Source organism: Chlorocebus sabaeus, chromosome 21, assembly GCF_047675955.1.
Source record: "Chlorocebus sabaeus isolate Y175 chromosome 21, mChlSab1.0.hap1, whole genome shotgun sequence".
NCBI lineage: Eukaryota > Metazoa > Chordata > Mammalia > Primates > Cercopithecidae > Chlorocebus > Chlorocebus sabaeus.
The window spans coordinates 112,850,629-112,870,574 of NC_132924.1; the positions used below are offsets into that span (position 1 = coordinate 112,850,629).

General features: G+C 43.4%; 1 long non-coding RNA gene across 5 annotated transcripts; it reads left to right on the forward strand.

Annotated features, from left to right (window-relative positions):
• The first annotated feature begins 18 nt into the window (after nucleotides 1-18).
• LOC140709704 (uncharacterized) lies at nucleotides 19-19,277 on the forward strand. 5 transcript variants are annotated; one of them, XR_012090441.1, is made up of 8 exons: nucleotides 20-1,927; nucleotides 2,646-2,730; nucleotides 3,202-3,607; nucleotides 4,144-4,209; nucleotides 4,411-4,487; nucleotides 4,589-4,646; nucleotides 10,318-10,406; nucleotides 12,271-15,554. It is a non-coding gene; the product is annotated as an uncharacterized lncRNA (long non-coding RNA). The 5 variants fall into 5 exon arrangements; XR_012090442.1 differs by lacking the exon at nucleotides 12,271-15,554 and adding an exon at nucleotides 19,000-19,277 and having other exon boundaries at nucleotides 19-2,730; XR_012090440.1 differs by having other exon boundaries at nucleotides 19-3,093.
• The last annotated feature ends 669 nt before the right edge of the window (nucleotides 19,278-19,946 follow it).

The window sequence follows — 19,946 nt, forward strand, 5'->3', positions numbered from 1 at the left end:
CGAGGCGGGGAAGGCCGAGCCGAAGGGCAGAGCCGCGCCGGCGGCCCGAGGGGACCGCGCCGGGAGGGGCTGCCGCGCAGCGCGGGGGGACTGGGCGCGGGGCGGGCCCCGGGTAGCGGGTGAGAGGGCCGGCCTGGACCCGGCGGGCGCAGGGCTCCGAGCCCAGCGCAGCCGAGCCGGTCCGCAGAGGGGCCCCCAGAACTTTGTGTGTGTGTGTGTGTGTATGTGTGTGCCCAGGTGCGAGGGTGCGCGCGTGTGCTGGCGGGGAGGGAACCGACCCAAAAGAGAGCCCCGGGCTGGCAAAGTGGCTCGCCCATCTCACAGCCGGTTGGCGCTCGCGGAGTTAGGAGTGGAATGAATGAATGAAGGAGTGGGCGCGCGCCGTGCTCCCGGGGAGGGCGGGTGAGTGGAGGAGCTTCGGAAAGCCACGCGAGGTCAGAGGCACCGAAGCCCTACCGTGCACGCCGCGGAAATGCAGCCCCTGGGGTGGTCGCTGGGTTCCTGCCGGAGTCTGGCTTCGACGTCACCCTGATCTTCGCCTCCTCGCGTCTACACTGTCCCGAGGGTTCCCCCTCCATCACTGAATGGGCGCTCACAGCTGTCTGGGTCCTCGCTTTTCACAGCGCTTTCTCCTATCAGGGCTTTCGCTAAACACTCTCCAAACTCTCCCCAGCCCGGAGCCTCTCCAGGTTTGCTTCTCCAGCTGCCTCCCGGATGCTTGGATAGGATGCCCTGCCATCCCCTCCAACTTAGAAAGACTTGTTGAGTCTCCTCTTAGGCACTGTTTTTAAAACTGTGGGTCGTGATACAGTAATAGATCATAAAATAAATGCAGCAGAAGACAACCGGCTTTCAAAAAGAATGAAATGGAATCCAATAGAAAATATTAGAGTCCATTGCCCTTAGTAAGGGCAACTATTGTTTCATAAACCTTTTGTTTCGATTATAGGTACTGGATAAGTGTACTAGACCATGATGTCAATTTTATTTCCGACTGTAAATCGTGGGTTTAGAAAAGTTGAAAAGCTATCTTTTTAAGGTGTAAAATAATGATCTCTAACACTGTATGGCATTCTTAAAAACAACCCCGTGATTTTCTCACTACTTCTTGTCCTTTCCGGTCTCCATCTTCCATTCCCATCCTCCATTCTCCGCGCCCCCCCCCCCCCGAAAAAAAAAGGCAAGCTCTTTCACATTTTGTTAGTGGCACATCACGACCCCTTTCTCTCTGTGATCTTGGACTCTGCCGTCTTCCTTGCCCCCATAATCAATGCTACACTTCCTACCCCTTCTCTTAACTTAATGCCATTCACATTTGCAGAATCCTAGACCGCTGTTGCTAAAAGGGACCTCAGAGGTCATCTGGGCCAGCCCTGCCCTTTTAGAATTGAAGAAATGGAGTCCAGAGAAGTAAAATCTGTTGCCCAATGTCACACAGTATTGAAGCTTAGGAACAGGTCTCGTGACTCCCACTCTAGTGTTCTTTGCTCTACACCTGTCATTTATCTCCTTCCCTTCTATCCTCCCTGCAATCTTTGACTTTAGTCTTGGCCCAGGTCATCCTAAGTACTGCCACCTTCATAATATGTGGTTCTGGCCATGCCATGCTCCTGGCTAACATCCTCTAAGGACTCAAGCTCTGCAGGTGGGGCTGAGTTTTCTAGCGCCTTGGCTTTTCATCAAGGCAGGTGAGTCCTGACTTAGCTTTCTAAGGACATGAGTTCAGCAAGTCACTACTTCTCTAGCCAGACTGGTTTACTTGTAGCCCACTGCCAGCCTCACCCATCTCTGTCATTGTGCCTTTGCCCAAGCTGTCACTTTCCTACCCACTTTCCCAGAGGGGTGCCTTCTCCATCTTCTCTCTTTAACCAGATTCTACCTGTGCCTGGATCACCTCCTCCACAAAACAACCCAAGATAGCATGGGAGTAAGTCAGACCTAGGTTCAAATCCTAACTCTTCCACTTAACTATGTGATCTTGGTCAAATTGCTTAACCTCTCTGAGCCTCAGTGTCTGTATATTGATTATGAGAAGGAGAACAATAGTAATGTTCTCCTTTTGCATCTATAAATCTCTATCATAGCCTTCACCACACAGGTATGTAACTCCCTTTTACATACATACCCTACATACATGTCTCTCTGCTCCTTTCTAGTGCTGGCCATTAGAACTTGCTGCCATAATGGCAGTGTAGCCACTTATGTCTGTGGAGCCCATGAAATGTGGCTACTATGACTGAGGAACTGAATTTTTAATTTTAATAATGATGGATGGTTAGTGGCTACCATTTTGGACAAGGCATCTCTAGACTGTAAGCTCAGTAAGGACAGAAACCATGTTTTTCTTGCTTTGTAGTGTATGTCCAGTAACTGTGCATTGCCTAATGCATGGTGAGTACTGCACACATATTGTTGAATGGATGATAACTGCAATTTGTTGCATGCCCCGTTGTGTCCAGCACAACACTAAGAACTTGATAAAAGGCATTTCATATTGTCCTCTTCACAGCCCCTGAGGCTGGGTTAGATTACAGAGAGAGTTTTGTATAGAGGGCAGACATATAGTAGGGATTCAATAAAAGTTATTATTATTCTAACTCCTTCCTGTGACCAGCCCCGCTGACTTTTGTCTCATCTTTCCTTAGGCTCACAGAACATTTCCTGCCTGTTGCTCACGCTCTGTTGTCCACAGCATACCCCTACCCTAGATGGCTGACTCTTGTCTTCTGTGTAGGTACCCTGTGTTCATAACTGGATTGGCAGCGTCTTGGAGCAAGGTCCCTGCTTTACAGGACTGCCCCTGAACTCAGCACTGACCAGTGTTCATGCCCTCTAAGTCCATCCCAGCTGCTGTCTAGCAATGAGTGATTCTAGGCAATCTTAAAATGAGTATCACTTGTGCCAACTGAAAACATTTTACAGGTAGTCTCCTCCCCATAAAAAGGGAATCATCTTGGGCAAGGAAATAGAGTCCCATGAAAGGGGAACAAGATGGAGCCAAAAGGATAGAGGCCTACCTTCTTTTCAGGCCGCCATGACTGAAGCTGTATCCATGAGACGCAAAACATGCATTCAATTGAGCTAGCATAGTTGGTATGATATAATGGAAAAATATTCTTGAAATGAGCTTAGATTTTCTTTCATGAATTGGCAGACTGAGTATACTAATTGTCTCCTTTCCCTCTGGGGACTGCAATCAAGTGGCAGCAAGGTATAAACCTAACAGTGAAATGTCACCGAAGGAGAGCATGAGAGCTGGGAGGAGAGAGGATCTGCGACAGAGCCTGGAGGGTACCAGTATTTGAGGCACGGGAAGAGGAAAAAGAGCTCCCCATGGACGAGAGGGCAGAGAAGTTGGAGGACAGCCGGGACAGGGGGATTCCTCAACATCCCAGTGAGGTCAACCACGCTGCGTGATACTGAGAGGCCCACGTCAGATCAAAGCAGAAAGGCAACTGAGTGCTGTGGCTCATGCCTGTAATCCCAGCACTTTGGGAGGCCGAGGCAGGCAGATCACCTGAGGTCAAGAGTTTGAGACCAACCTGGCCAACATGATGAAACTCCGTTTCTACTAAAAACACAAAAAATTGTCTGGACGTGGTGGCAGGTGCCTGTAATCCCAGCTACTTGGGAGGCTGAGATAGGAGAATCACTTGAACCCAGGAGGCAGAGGTTGCAGTGAGCCAAGATAGTACCATTGCACTCTAGCCTGGTCAACAAGAGCTAAATTCCACCTCAAAAAAAAAAAAAAAAAAGCGGGGGTGGGGGGTTCAGAAAGGCATCCATTGGATTTAGCAAGAAGAATTGCATTAGTGACTTTGGTGAAACTAGTTTGGAGGGAAATACAGGTTTCTTAAATTCCACCTGAATATGTGTCCTGTTTTATGGGTGGAGATAGTAGAAGGATGGGGAGGGTTAGGGAGGTACCAGAAAAGAGAACCAGAGAGTACTCCATGCAGAGAGGGCATTGCCAGTCATGGGCCTGAGACAATGAGAGAGTTCTGGGAGCTGTCCCATTTGGTTACAGATAGTGTGCATTGTATTGTATTTATTTAATAAACACATTTGCAGTCAGTGTTCTAAGGAGTTTAATCAATCATTTAAAAAATCACTTTTTTTTTTTTTTTTTTTTTTTTTTTACAGTACATGGAACTCTACATTGCCAAAATACCGTTTAACTTCAGGGTGCATTGAAGAACAATAATAAAGGTGAGAAAATTGGAAAGGATTTAGTAACCATCTATACTGTTACCTCTCCTTAATTTGCCTTTCTACAAAATGGTGCAAGTCGTATCTTTCTTGGGAGTTGGTAGAGTGAACATGGGGGAGCTTTGACCTCCTTTCAAGTTCATTTTACTTACAGGACATGGAACGAAGGATTTTTTTTTTTTTTTTCATGTATGCCTATAGTTGTGAAGCTGCACAACCTAACAATATCTTCAAGGCCACAGGATAGAGATAACCCTCGTTTTGGTGTATGCATTTGGGTATGTATATCTCTATTACTCTCAGGGTATTCTTAGCATGATGTCTGTGTGGCTCGTATCTTATTCTCACTTGGTGTATGTTGCTTTTATTTTCCTGATAGCTCCTTATTTTCCATGTCCAAGCCTGTGGTTTATCTCTCAAGGATGTGCCTGGGGGAGGTAGGTCACTATCTCAAGTTCTGTCTTTTGATATCACACCTCTCTTTTGGTCTCTTACTCTATCTCTATTTTCTTCTCTTTCTGACTGTGTGTCTAATTTTCTTTTTCTTTGTATCTTTCTATCTTTTCTACACATTCTTTGTTTCTTCTTCCTCTCTTTTTCTTTTAATTCTGTTTCTTAACAAGTCATAGTAGAGACCTATTTTTGTTTGGATTATTCTTAAGAAATTATCTTGTCTTTCTGCTTTAAGCCTTTGATCGGTTTCAATGATACAATATGTAACACAGTAGTATTTAATAACAAAACTCTTTAACTGAAAGCTTCAGTGACAAGACATTACACTCACAGAGAATTTAAAAGAGTAGACATTGCATTCAAATGAGGAACAATAGAGCTGTGGCTTTAAGGGCAAAGGGGAGAGCGAGGCTTGGCAGAGTGAAGGGAATCTGATTGTGGAAATGGCAGTCTTGGAGAAATTACACTGGCAAAATCAGGGGAATAGGGAAACATCATTCATTTTCTGCTTCTGCTCCTCGAAGGAAAATGATCAGACACCTGAACAGGGGTGCAGGAAAAGCAAAGCGATGCTGTAAGAGCATTCAGCAGAAAGGAATTATGGCAAAAAAAAAAAAAAAAAAAAAAAAAAAGTGCAATCAGCCCATGAATGAAAAGAAGCTGTAATGTAGATGCACAGAAGGTAGGGCGATTTTGTTGGAGGTTGCAGGAATGGCAGATTAGGATGGATTTGCACACGAGAAGCAGTTCAGAGAAGCAACCCAATCCTGCAGACAAATTTCTGCGATGATGGGAGGAAGGTAATAGCTTGGTTTCCCTGACCTGCAGTCCAGGCTGAACTTGGACACACTAGGTAGAAATGGTGCAGAAAACAGCTTGGGGGTGGAGGTAGAAATAAAGGTAGACCAAGGAGAGCTCTTTTAAAAGCCTACAGGTCCTGTTAAGCCAAGTTAAGCCTACCTCAGTGATGAATCAGTGGACATGTGCATTTCTGTAAAGTGTGAAGTTTCAGTTGTAAGGTTTCCTCCCACTGACATGAAAGAGCTTGCTCCTATGTGGCAACCCCTGGAGGGGCTTGACCGTCCTGACAGAGGGCAGTTAGGACTCACTCTTTGCTCTGAGGTTGCCAGTGGCTTCTTGGATGCCAAATCGAGTGCCGTTTCTCAGTTCCTCCTCTGCTTGATCTCTAAGCAAACATGAGTTAGACGCTGTTAATCACCTCACTCTTCTTGGCTCAGTCCCTTCCCGTTCACATCCTTCACATGTTTGTTTAGTTTTTGTTTTGTTTTTCAATATTCCTAGTCCTTCCTCCCTTCACATGCTTGTTTAGGTTTTTGGGTTTTTTTCCCCAATATTTCTGGCCTCCCTTCCCTTCCCTTCTCTTCCCTTCCCTTCCCTTCCCCTTTCCTTCCCTCCTTCCTTCCGCCTTTCTTTCTTTCTTTCTTTCTTTCTTTCTTTCTTTCTTTCTTTCTTTCTTTCTTTCTTTCTTTCTTTCTTTCTTTCTTTCTTTCTTTCTTTCTTTCTTTCTTTCTTTCTTTCTTTCTTTCTTTCTTTCTTTCTTTCTTTCTTTCTTTCTTTCTTTCTTTCTTTCTTTCTTTCTTTCTTTCTTTCTTTCTTTCCTTCCTTCCTTCCTTCCTTCCTTCCTTCCTTCCTTCCTTCCTTCCTTCCTTCCTTCCTTCCTTCCTTCCTTCCTTCCTTCTGAGGAAAGTCAATTCACCAAATGTTCAGCTACAGCTTACTATGTGCTAGATTCTATAGCAGGAGCTGGGAGTATAAAAGGGAATAAGGCATAGCCCTGGCTTTCAAGGAGCTCAAGTTCAAAGAAAAACCACCAAGCAAGGAGCATGATACAATGTAACGAGTGCAGCAGTGAAAAGGATGCACATGGTCAAAAGATAGTACAGATGGACTAATGGCAAGGAGTGTGTTTGGGGCAGGGGAGGTGGCACGTCTGTGTCCGGCACTGTGAGTTCTAGCAGGGGACAGCATATAGGATAGGTATGAGTATCCAGGATCTGTAAGAAATTATAATATTGCTAAACATGCAAAGCAAGGCCGAGACAGTGGTCGAAAATGACGCTGGAGATTGTATGCCAAGCTGAAGAACTTGTACTGTATTCTGAATGCACCAGGTGTGGGGAAAAATGAATTCAATTTTGAACATGTTGAGTCTAAAGTACCGATGAGATATTCAGATAGGGATACTCAGTTGCCAGGTGGGTGTACAGGACTGGAGCTCAGCCAAGGGTTTTTAATGGGAGATAGAGATTGTTTTGTGTCATCAGTAAGTGTATAATGGGTGGCTCATCCACAGAAGGAGGTGAGATCACACAGGGAGAGGTTACATGGCAGTATTTCTCGAAGTGTGGTCCTTGGGCTGCCTGCAACGAGGGGGCCTTCTAAGGATGCAGACTCCTCAGGCAGAACCCCAAACTCACTGACTCAGGAATCTCTGGGGGTGGCACCCAGCAATCTGTATTTTGAATTTATTCCCTAGGGGATACATTTACACAAAGCAGTTCCATAACTGCTGGTGTGGAGGGAGAGGCTAAGGGGGTAAAGGAGGGAACTAAGAAGAGAGACCTGATCATTTAGGGGCCATGTCCTTCTCCCTTCACCCTCTTTCTTGATGGACTGAATCTAAGCTCTCTTCTGTTCCCTTTCTGCTTGTTCTCTTGGCAAGCTCATCTTCAGATCTCTGAGGCTGGTATATGAATTGACATAGTCATCTCCTTAGCTCTTGTCCCACATTTCCAGCTGCTTTCTGGACACCTCTACCAAATGGAGCTCATCTCCTCCCAAACCTGCTTCTGGTAAACAATAACCACCTCCTAGTCCTTCAGCTCCAGCCATTGCAGGTCAACTGCCAGGACCCATTGTGTTGTTGTTGTTGTTGTTGTTGTTGTGAGAGCTTTTCACATTCTTCCACTCCTCTTCATTTCTTTTTTTTTTTTTTTTGAGACGGAGTCTCGCTCTCTCGCCCAGGCTGGAGTGTAGTGGCCAGATCTCAGCTCACTGCAAGCTCCGCCTCCATGGTTTATGCCATTCTCCTGCCTCAGTCTCCCAAGTAGCTGGGACTACAGGCGCCCGCCACCTCGCCCGGCTAGTTTTTGTTTTTTTTTTTTTGTATTTTGTATTTTTTAGTAGAGACGGGGTTTCACCATGTTAGCCAGGATGGTCTTGATCTCCTGACCTCATGATCTGCCCGTCTTGGCCTCCCAAAGTGCTGGGATTACAGGTCACTCCTCTTCATTTCTACTGCCAGTACCTGATTCAGCCTATCCCCACCTCCTCCTTGGGCTACTGTGCAATTTTTTTTTTTTTTTTGAGACGGAGTCTCCCTGTGTCTCCCAGGCTGGAGTGCAGTGGCCGATCTCGGCTCACTGCAAGCTCTGCCTCCCGGATTCACGCCATTCTCCCGCCTCAGCCTCCCAAGTAGCTGGGACTACAGTCGCCCGCTACCACGCCCGGCTAGTTTTTTGTATTTTTAGTAGAGATGGGGTTTCACCATGTTAGCCAGGATAGTCTCGATCTCCTGACCTCGTGATCCACCCGCCTCAGCCTCCCAAAATGCTGGGATTACAGGCTTGAGCCACCGCGCCCGGCCTGTGCTATTTTTTTTAACAGGTGTTCCTGACTCCAGTCTGTTCCTCTTCTTTAATTCACATAACTCATTGTTGACAACAGTGTCTTCCTGCGCACTGCATACCATTGCTCAGAGATGTTCAGAGTCACCATATTACCTGCACAATAACCTTCATAACCTTCATCACCTAAATCCCATTGTGATCTGCCCAAAATTCCCTTCCCAATCTCATTTCCCACTCTTGCCTCTCATGCACCCTAAACAATAGCTGCACATCTTTGTCTTTGTGCACACCAGCCTCTCTGCCCAGAGTGTCCTGAACGCCACGTCTTTCCCATCCTTTAAGACCTAGTTCACATACTCTTTCCTTCATGAAGCCCTTCCTATCCCCCAGCCCACATCCCCAGAGGTAATGTATCCTTTATTCTCCCCAAAGCATATTTTAGGTCTGTTTCAGCTGCATTCATTTTTTCCTATCTAGTATTACAGGTTTTTGTTTTGTTTTTTAAATGTCTCACCTTTCCCTCTATGGGAGCAGTGAGAGAGGAACTGACCATCAGGAAAATTAGGTCCATCACTTTTAACTGGGTGATGATAGGGAAATAATTTCATTTCTCTGCACCTCAGTTTTCTCATCTATACAGTGGAACAATAATATCTGCCCCTTCGGTAGAAATTATTCATGTGAAGGGAGGGGCAGATAAACTATACAAGGCAACAAAACACCATAGTGTCAGATATGAAGGAGATAATAAATGTGTACTGAATCCATGAGAAAGGGTATACTTCTAGACAGCTTTGAACAGTTCTGGGAATATAATAATTAAGTGATAGAATGCAAGGAAGAATTTAGTTTTGGGATTACCTGTTATTATTTTAGTGAAAAGTTTCACAGATAGACCTTTTGCTTCAAATAACTTCAAAGCTTAATTTTATTTTTTAAGCCTAGGGTTCTTTTTTCTTTTCTTTCCTTTTTTTCCATATAATCCAGAAGCTTTTTTTCACTCTATGTGGAAGACACATGTGGTTGTCTGCTCCCTAGCTCTGGTGCCTTCTTCCTCAGTTGTAGAACTCTGATTTTATTTAGGCAGTAATGTACCTGCCCAAGAAAGTAAATTATGATTAGTCTAAGTCAGTTGCAGCAAATCAGTCATGTTTCCAGTGGTGGTCATGTGGCCCAATGAGATAAAAGGTAAAACTTGGAGACTTCTGAGAAAGTGTCTCCTTTCTCATAAAGGTGTGTTCCATGGGAAGAGGTGGTCCATTTCCTTTCCCTCTTCTTCAGCCATATCATAGTAGGATGGGATGCTTTGGGTGGGATCAATTAGTGACATCTTGCAGGTGAGGAAGTAAACTGGCCTTGGAACCACTGACCTCCAGCCTTATTGAGAGGAGAGCTGTCTTTACGAAGACATCTTTAGTAAGGATCCCATTACCTACAGCTAACAGCATCTTAGTCATTTTAAGGAAGAATTTACTTTTGTGATTTCCTTATAGTGTTTTGTCACAGTCTGCGTATAGATCTTTTAAAAATAATTCACCAACCTCAAAGTGTAAGTTTAAAAAAAAAAACAAAGGATCTTTTTTCAGATTTCTGAGGATTCTCTTATGTATGTATGAGATGAATTTGAATTTTTAAAGAATTTCTGGCCGGGCGCGGTGGCTCAAGCCTGTAATCCCAGCACTTTGGGAGGCCGAGACGGGCGGATCACGAGGTCAGAAGATCGAGACCATCCTGGCTAACATGGTGAAACCCCGTCTCTACTAAAAAATACAAAAAACTAGCCGGGCGAGGTGGCAGACGCCTGTAGTCCTAGCTACTCGGGAGGCTGAGGCAGGAGAATGGCGTAAACCCGGGAGGCGGAGCTTGCAGTGAGCTGAGATCCGGCCACTGCACTCCAACCCGGGCGACAGAGCGAGACTCTGTCTCAAAAAAAAAAAAAAAAAAAAAAAAAAAAAAAATTTCTTTTGGAATATGGCAATATCTTCAGCTTGCATTCCACTTGCCCTAGGTGGTACACTTCATCAACTTTCAGAAGCTGCTCATGCTTTGCTTATCTTTTCTTTAGGAGACATATACTGCCTGGACCACCTGGCTGATTTGAGCTAGTTTGTCTAGTTGAGTTGGATGTTTAAATAGAAGGCAGAACAACAACAGGTAAGATTTTAAAAAATATCCTTGAATTTCTTTGTGCTCTATTGACATTATTACATTCATTACAAACTTCTGAATGTTAAGTCCTGTGTTAAATAGCCAGAGAGGCGAAGGTGGTGGGCAGCTGGGAGAGTGGTGACTAACAAGATGGCACCACCGGGTTCCTGAGTCTGATGGTTGTGCAAAGCCAGGGCAATGACTGAGATGGCCAAGGAGAGCAAGCAGTAGAAACTTGGGTCCAAAGGGCATTAGGCATGAAACCTAACCTGACCACCCCATTTAATATCTCAACTTGCCCCTCCACCCACGCTGTCCTCTACTGCACCCCATTTTTCCTTACCTAGGGTTCTCAACCTTTTTTCTTTTTCACTTGGATTCCTTCTGCAGTCTGGTGAAGCCTGGGATTACCCTCTCAGAATAATGTTTTTAAATGCATTGAATAAAAACACATAAGACTACAAAAGAAGCTAATTATATTGAGATACAGTTACTAAATGTGTATTTATTGATACAATTTTGAGAAAGAGTTACTAAATGTATGTTTCTTTACTGATACATTGCATATCAAGATTTAACCACAGGTCCAATAGCTACAAAGTAATGATGAATGTAAACAACAGTTCAAGAAATCTGCAACAATTGTCAATCTGATACAAAATATCTGTGATTTCAATTGGTAACAAAGTTATAGGTATTGCTGTGGCTTCTGAGGTTGGTTGCCTACAGTCAGGTTTGAAGGTTTAAGATTAATGAAAATAAACGTGTCATTTTGCCCTCTATCCAAGTTCATAGATCCCTTGAATTCTATCCATGAACCCACTACGAGTCTGGAACTCTAGGATAAGAATCCCTGCCCTTATCTTATTCTGCTATATTTGCATAGCATTTATTCTCTTCTAACATCACTTATTATTTACTTATTTTTAAAGTTCATTTTATATGGTCTGATTCATTTTATATGGTCTGATTCTTTCTATTAGAATGTAAGTTTCACAAAATCATTGTCTGTTTTGTTCACTGATACTGTTTTGTTCACTGATACTGTGTCTAGAACAGTGCCTGGCACTTACTTGGGGTTCAATAAGTACTTGTTACATGAGTAAGGCCAGAATGCACCAGCATCTGAGTCTAGACAGAGGAGCCAGACCCATGGTCCTTCTGAATGTGGGGCACAATGCAACTGCACCCGTCAGACCATCCACCAACCAATTCTCTTGCACTTTGGAGGGAGCCAGACTGCTATGTGGAGGTGGACTTGGAGACACTGAGTTCTGCCTGTGGCACTGCTGGGATTGGATATGTGGAAGAGAAGAGGAAAGGCATAGGGCTGGGAATGAAAAATGGACATGGCACATGGAATGGCCATGCCCTAGGGATGGCCCTGCCCCAGACTGGGGCCAGGTGTTAGACAACAGTTAATACAAAATATGTTTAGACAAATAGATCGGGCCTGGACTGGGGAGGGCCTTTACTGCCCAGCAGAAGTATTTACATCTATTTCCAAAAGCAACAGAGAAGCACTGGGTATTTTTGAGCAGGAGTCCAAGTAGGTAAAATGGAAGAAGGGCTGGAAATAAGGGCTATAAGATTTTGAGTGTAAGTGCCCACCTTATAAATCATTAGCAAAAGCAGGATATAACCCTTTCTCCAATTCCGTATGGATGACACCCACCAGTCTGGTAAATGGAGGTCCTTAGTGTGATGGGGTGTCATTCTCACCTTGTTTAGCACCCCCACCAGACATACATATTCACTTTTTGCCTTTTTTAAATAATAATTTGAGAAGTTGTAGAAAATGCTTGTACCTTTAATATGTTTAATCTCTCTCTCTCTCTCTCTCTCTCTCTCTCTCTCTCTTTCTCCACAGGGTCTTGCTCTGTTGCTCAGGTTGGAGTGCAGTTGCAGTGGCATAATCACAATTAACTGCAGCCTCAACCTCCCAGGCTCAATCAATCCTCCTGCCTCAGCCCGCCAAGTAGCTGGGACAACAGGCGTGCACTACCATGGCTGGCTATGTTTTAAATTTTTTTTGTAGAGACATGGTCTCTCTGTGTTGCCCAGGCTAGTCTTGGACTCCTGGGCTCAAGCAATCCTCCCACCTCAGCCTCCCAAAGTGCTGAGATTACAGGTGTGAACTATCTCACCTGGCTTTTAATCTTTTTATTAGTGAAATAAATATCTGATCCAACAGCTAGGATCTGATGGTCTTTTTAGTATGACCTCAAATCACTGTATCCTGTAAGATTTTTTTTTTTTTTTTTTTTTTTTTGAGTGGGAGTCTCTATTGCCCAGGCTGGAGTACAGTGGCACAATCTCAGCTCCCTGCAACTTCTGCCTCCTGGGTTCAAGCGATTCTCTTGACTCAGCCTCCCGAGTAGCTGGGACCACAGGTGCCTGCCACCACATCTGGCTAATTTTTATATTTTTACTAGGGATGGGGTTTCGCCATGTTGGCCAGGCTGGTCTTGAACTCCTGACCTCAAGTGATCTCCCCGCCTTGGCCTCCTAAAGTGCTGAGATTACAGGCGTGAGTCACTGTACCCAGCCTATAAACATATTTTCTTCTAGAGTGTTTTAGGTCTGTACATGGAGTCCTAGGTCAATGCCGTCGCCAACTCACACTGAGCCCTAACTGTGGAATCTGAGCAACATCATTAGTTAGGCTCATGGACAAAATACCAAAGTCATCTGTTTCCATGTTCCATTATTTCCTCCTCTCCATACATTATACATACAACAGTTTCCCTTTATTGCACATACCTGTGACCACGTGGCAATCATTCTACCCCAAACTGCTGCAACACAATCTGAGGCTTACTAAATATTCGCCTCAGTCATACAGCTGAGGGAACGTTAGTTTAAAATGCAAGTAGGGACCACAAGGATCTTCTGGGTTTCATGTTGAAACGTTCAAGCTGCTCCTCCTCCTACAACTATTACTACTAAATGCTTATTATGATTTTTGAAAACTAGAACAATCCAAGTCTCGCTAATTTTTTAAAACTCCCATTTCTTTCACTTTTCCAACTGTTGTCTATTCACCCTTTATTCTACCTTTAAAACAAGAAAAACTGAAATAATTACTTAGAAAGTTTTTTCACTTCTGTCAAAACAACAAAATCTATATCGTTTGAGTGATTAGTCAGGGACAGTTGATGAAAGGATGGTGGTCAAAAAGAAAAATGGCTCCTTAAACTCTTAGAGAAAAGAAATCAAGCTTGCATTGTGATCAAACTAAATGACGGTACCTAGTAATAAGCAACAATTTGAATGGTAGACCATGTTTTTCTTGCCCCTATGAATTCACTCAGATGGATAAGATAGATGGCTAAGGACTCCATATTACATTTGTATGAATTAATAGATATTAGGGGAATGTGTAATAAGTGACTTCATGATTGACTGCTACAGGTTTTGGATTTTTATTTTTATTTTTCTGAGACAGAGTCTCACTCTGTCACCCAAGCTGGAGTGCAGTGGTGCGATCTTGGTTCACGGCAACCTCTGCCTCCCAGGCTCGAGTCTTCCTACCAACTCAGCCTCCTGAGTAGCTGGGACTACGGGCACCCACCACCACACTCAGCTAATTTTTGTATGTTTTTGTAGAGATGGGGTTTCACCATGTTACCCATGCTGGTCTCGAACTCCTGAGCCCAAGCCATCCTCCTGCCTTGGCCTCCCAAAGTGCTGGGATTACAGGCATGAACCACTGTGCCTGAGCTTAGGTTTTGGATTTTATACCTGATTATCCACAAAAAAAGAACCCAGAAACACCAATAAAGTGGAAGCCGTTGCCTCAGTTAGGTAACACAAGCTGCAGTGACAGATAAATACTAACAGCAGCCTAACACGATGAAAGTTTATTTCTCATTCTGACAACAGTCAGGATAGGGATTTAGCAAGTGGCCTTCCACATAGTAATTCAGGGACCCAGGCTTCCCCCACCTGTGAGTGGGGGCCTTGGAGGCCTTCACTTCCAGCTGGCAGATAGAAGGAGAGAATGGAGGATACCCCTACAAGAGATTTTTAGAGGCCAGTCCTAGGCATGGAGTGCTGGTTCCCTCTGCACTCCATGGACCACAATTCAGTGACATGGCCACATCTAACCACAGGCAGGCTGGGAAATGATCACATATGATGCAGCTGCTAAAAATAATGTCTGAGTTATACCCATTGGCCAAGGGGAAGCGTCTGTGATATATTCGTGAGAGGAGTAAGTTTCAGAGTATGTTGTATTGTGTAATATTTATAAAAAGAAATGTGAAAATCCCTAACTATACTGCATGTCTTTGTATAATCCTAGTGAAAGGTACAGGGGGCAGTATACCCCAGGCCCCGCACATCTATTACCATGGAGTTGGGTATGGAGGCAGTGGCAGAGACATGAAATTATTAACTTTTTCTTTATATATCTTTGGAATTTTTTTTTTCATTTCTTGCAGTGGTCTCATACTTACTTTGGAATTAAATTTTTAGGTATAATTTTAAAGTATGGGTGGTAGTCTTTGTGAAATTCAGAAAAAAGAAGTGAAGAAGAATGTGTTTGCGCATCTCCACACTGTAATATTTTTTTCCTGCGGGAAGATATTTTTCCAAGTGGAGCAGAGCTTGTGTGTGTTCCAGGGTATGCTGTATCCCATAGAAAGCACACCTCAAGACTGATTCCATGTTTAGCAAGTTATCTCCACATTAAAACTTTAATTTATCAGTTTTGTGCATATCATGCACATAAGTGCCCTGAACCTGAACATTCCTGTCCTGAAAGGATATACTTCTCATTCTAAATAAATATATTGATGTTCTGATTTGGGAAAGATAAAGCCAGTCTGGGGTTTTATAGGAATAGATCAGCTCGTCAGATCCTGACAACTCTTGAGTAAACTAGTAAAACAGAGTTACCAAAACCACAAGGCTAAGACCTGGACTCCTGGCTTTACAGAGATTCTTCCAATATCCACCCCTTCCAAGGAGAGCCAGCCAGCTTCACCCATGGTCGGCTTGGTGGTTTGTTTACTGGCCTGCATTATCACCTACCTACTTGCCTTTATTCTCTCAGCAGCTCCCAGAGGTTTGCCTTTTAAGTCCAATTTTTCTGTAGAACTCCACCCAGCATCTAGATACAGTTTATTGACAATGAAAACAAAACAAACAGATATAGAGCACAGGTGGTTATTCTTGAAGGACTGCATCAGGCACAGTTGAACAAATAGCCAGTCCTCTTTATCTGCAGGGATGTGGGCAGGGACAGAAATCAGACTCCCTGTTTGTTTTCACTCATAGGAGACTGAGTTTGCTCTTCACTGGGTCCTAGACTTCCAAGTCAACCCTACTACAAAGGGTGAATGAGGAAAGAGAGGAGGGTATACTTTCACCCTTTTCCTCCAAAAGAGATATACTGGAAAATGCACTTTTAAAGTCATGAGTATCATTTGAGGCCCAGGTAAGAGAACATCAATAGGAAACAAAGCAAGATGGTAAAGGAAAAGAAGAGCAATAAGAATGCTTGGTGTGAAGAAGGGTCACGTGGCTGTTTGTCTGCAGCCTGCCTGATTCGTGGCTAAACAGACAAAATGTTCAGACCAGGTCACCAGTTTTTAGATATGTAATTGAATGATTATCTACTATGGGAATTGCATGAACTAAAAATATTACAAAACATATCTCTAGAAATCCTGTGTCATTAATACGATTTAAAAAGTATTTATTGGGCCAGGTGCAGTGGGTCACACCTGTAATCCCAGCACTTTGGGGAAGGCTGTGGTGGGCAGAACACTTGAGGTCAGGAGTTCAAGACCAGCCTGGCCAACGTAGTGAAAGCCTGTCTCTACTGAAAGTACAAAAAAAATATAGCTGGACATGGTGGCGCACTCTTGTAGTCCCAGCTACTCAAGAGGCCAAGCCAGGAAAATCACTTGAAGCTGGAAGGTGGAGGTTGCAGTGAGCCAAGATCCACCGCTGTACTCTAGCCTGGATGACAGAGCGAGACTCCGTCTCAAAAAAAAAAAAAAAAAAAAAAGTATTTATTGAACACCTATTCTGTGCCAAACACCGTTTTAGTGAGTGGCAAACAACAGTGAACACCTTTGTACTAAAAGGCAAAACAGACACCCAGAAAAAACAAACCAGGGTGTGTAGTTTGTGATACTGGGGCCAAATGAAAGACTGTTGTTATAAATTTGATAGACTTTTAGGGGATGGGAAGATCATAGTCTGCTGAAATAGTCAAAGAAAGCTTACATTTTGAGCCAGGCATTTAGGGATGGATTTGATTTAAAAAAGCAGAGAGGAAAAGGAAACATATTTCATATGAGATGGAATAGCATAATAATGAGAACATTTACAAAGTGCTTTACAGTTTGCAGAGCATTTTCTCATTCATGATTCAGAATGAAAATAAGCCAAACTTTTCAGAGCCAAGTGTTGAGACCAATCTGACTTAGTAGAAAGTAATCATTCCTTCTTACCTCTCTCTCCTGTCTTCTCTTTCCTGATCAGGGTTCATGGTTTCATATTGACTTTTTAATCCAAAGTCCTTTTATAGGGGATTTCTTCTACAAAGAAGTGGCAAAGAGAATGAGAAGGCTATACTTCTTAAAGAAAATGCATCTTAATGCTTATGTGGGTGTGTGTATAATACACGTGCATGTATGTGTGTCTGCTAACAGTTGGCACAAGACACTTTCTATTTTTTTTTTTTTTTTTTGGTCTGTTTATTTGAGATGGAGTCTCACTCTGTCACCCAGGTTGGAGTGCAGTGGCACGATCTCGGCTCACTGCAACCTCTGCCTCCCGGGTTCAAGCAATTCTCCTAACTCAGCTCCTGAGTAGCTAGGATTATAAGCATGCGCCACCATGCTGGCTAATTTTTGTATTTTCAGTAGAGATGGGGTTTCACCAAGTTGGCCAGGCTAGTCTGAAGCTCCTGACCTCAAGCAATCCACCCACCTTGACCTCCCAAAGTTCTGGGATTACAGGCATGAGCCACCGCACCCAGCGAACACTTTCTGTATGGGATGAACAAGACATTTTGTGCTTTATAATCCCAGCGTAAACATCTCCTGGACTTTGAAGGACTTCCCTTTTCTAGCTAATCTTATGTCTTCTCCCTTTCTTAACTCAAAGTAGATGTGTTCCTCCTGGCTGTTTCACCGCCCCTGCCTCCCTTTCACACCTCTCCTGGTGCTGTCTGCTCCTCTGCCCACCTAACTAGGCCCTACTACCACCCTTCTGTTTTCAGACCAAGCCTTACCTCCTTCATGAGCTCTTCTCCAGTTACAAATGCAACTGATAATCGTTTGCACCCCTCTTCATCTTTGCAGTAGTTCTTAATTTTGTGGGGGCATATTATATCCCCTTAAGAATGTGATGAATGCCTTGGACCCTGGACACATATACACAAAAAGTATGTGTCTAATCTCAGAGGATCGTGTTCCCCTGAAAACACTGCTTTCCTAGAACACATTTGTTTGGAATTAACCATATACTTAAATGCCTTAAAATATACTTTTATATCATTTTGCCTAATACATGTCTTCATAATTAGACTAACCTTGAGGAGAAAGCTGTAGAATTTTTTGGTATCCTCATGGAACTTGGTTAAATGTAGAGCACATAGAGGTATTTAATGAAAATGAATGAATAAACCAACTAGGGTTCATCTATGCAATGGCACAGCATTCAGTAATAAAAATAAGCTATTGAGCCACAGAAAGACATGGAGGGGTCTTAAATGCATACTGCACTGTGAAAGAAGCCAATCCAAAAATGCTGCATACTGCGTGATTCCAACACACATACTGTGTGATTCCAACTCTGGCATTGGCAAGACTATGGAGACATGAAGAAGACAGTGGTTTTCAAGGATCTGGGGGGAGACAGAGGGGATGAACACGTGGAGTACAGATGATTTTTAGGCCAGTGAAACTATCCTGTCTGTTACTGCAATGGTGGATGCATATCATTAAACATTTGTCAAAACTGACAGAATGTACAACACAAAGAGTGAACCTTGTTGTAAACTATGGTCTTGAGTTAATGATAATGTATCAATATTGGTTCATTGATTGTCATAAATGTACCACACAAATATAAGATGTTAATGATAGAGGAAACTGGAAGGAGGACCAGTATGTGGAAATGCTGTTATCTGCTCATTTTTCTGAAAACGTAAAACAGCTTTTAAAAAATAAAGTCTATTAATCTAAAAAAAGAAGAGTAGTTTCCGATTTTGGCTGTGGCCTCTAATGACCATAGGGATAAAGAAGAGGCAATGCCTTAACACAATGCATGTATTTTAACTTTTTGAAAATTGTATCCGTCATTGTTAGCCTCAGTTAAACTTGCTGCTTGACGTGATGTCGACACAATGTCCATTTTAAAATGAACTAACAGAATTGGTAGGATATGCTCTCATGGTACTCAGGCAATTCTAATGTCAATGAAAGCCTCCACATTTAATGTACATATTTCAACATGAAGAAAATCCATTAAAATGTAATTAGTGAGTTTTACCCATAAATAGAAAGAAGGCCCACCTAGACCTTGCTGCCATTTAAAAGAGTTCTTTCTTCTTTGTCTGTTTTTGTAATTTTCACAGAAGCTTTGAGGAAGAGCCATAACTACCTGGAGCAGAATGATTATTTGGAGCCACAGAAAATCATTTTAGGGAGCAATGGGTCCAGGTTCAGTGTTGTGTGTTCAACTCTGAAAGAACACAGTTGGGTGACTGACTGGGTTACTTCTCCCCTGTGGCTCTGCTTGCCTCGGTTATTCTGAGGTCAGGCAGGGATTTGGCCACAGTGTTAGCCACTGGCCCTGCATTGATCCTCACATACTAACATCTTGTTTGGTTATTAAAGTGGCTGAATTGTTGGAGTGAAGCATTGCAAAGTCTTGTTATTCCATCCATCTTCACAAAGACTGTAAACTAACTTTACCATGTGGCGACTCAGCTGGTTGGCTAGAAAGCACCTTGTAAGATGGCCTCTTCTGCCAGCCTTTCCTATCCCAAACAAATCTCCCAACTCTCACCAACTCTACATTCCTGTGTACTCTTTAGAGTGAGGGGCTGGGAGTGGGATGGAGGAAAAGGTAGAAGAATGAAGTAAAGGGTCCATGCACAGGCAGTAAGTACTGCTGATCACTATAATGTCCACTCACAGCTGAAATACAGTGTTCAAACTTCCCCCCAAAAAGCCACGCTGCCCTCACAGTGACTCCTTGGACCCCAGCCATGGATCTGGCCACAGCATTCATTTGATTCCATGCATGACCTTCTTGAATAATTATAAAAATTATGTTTTCCAAATAGAACAAAGAGATGCTTCCTGAAATTCTTCTCCTTGGAACACTCATGATACGCATTCAAAGTGCTTAGCCTGGGGGTCGCCATTGTGTACACACAATAAATCTTAGTGTATCAAGAATTCAGGCAGTCATGAAGCTCAAATGATAAGAATTTTTATTTTTATTTAACAGACAGAAGTCAGGGAGGGCAGTCATTGCTTAGACAATGAGATTCAAGCAAGTGCTGTTCTGAATCTC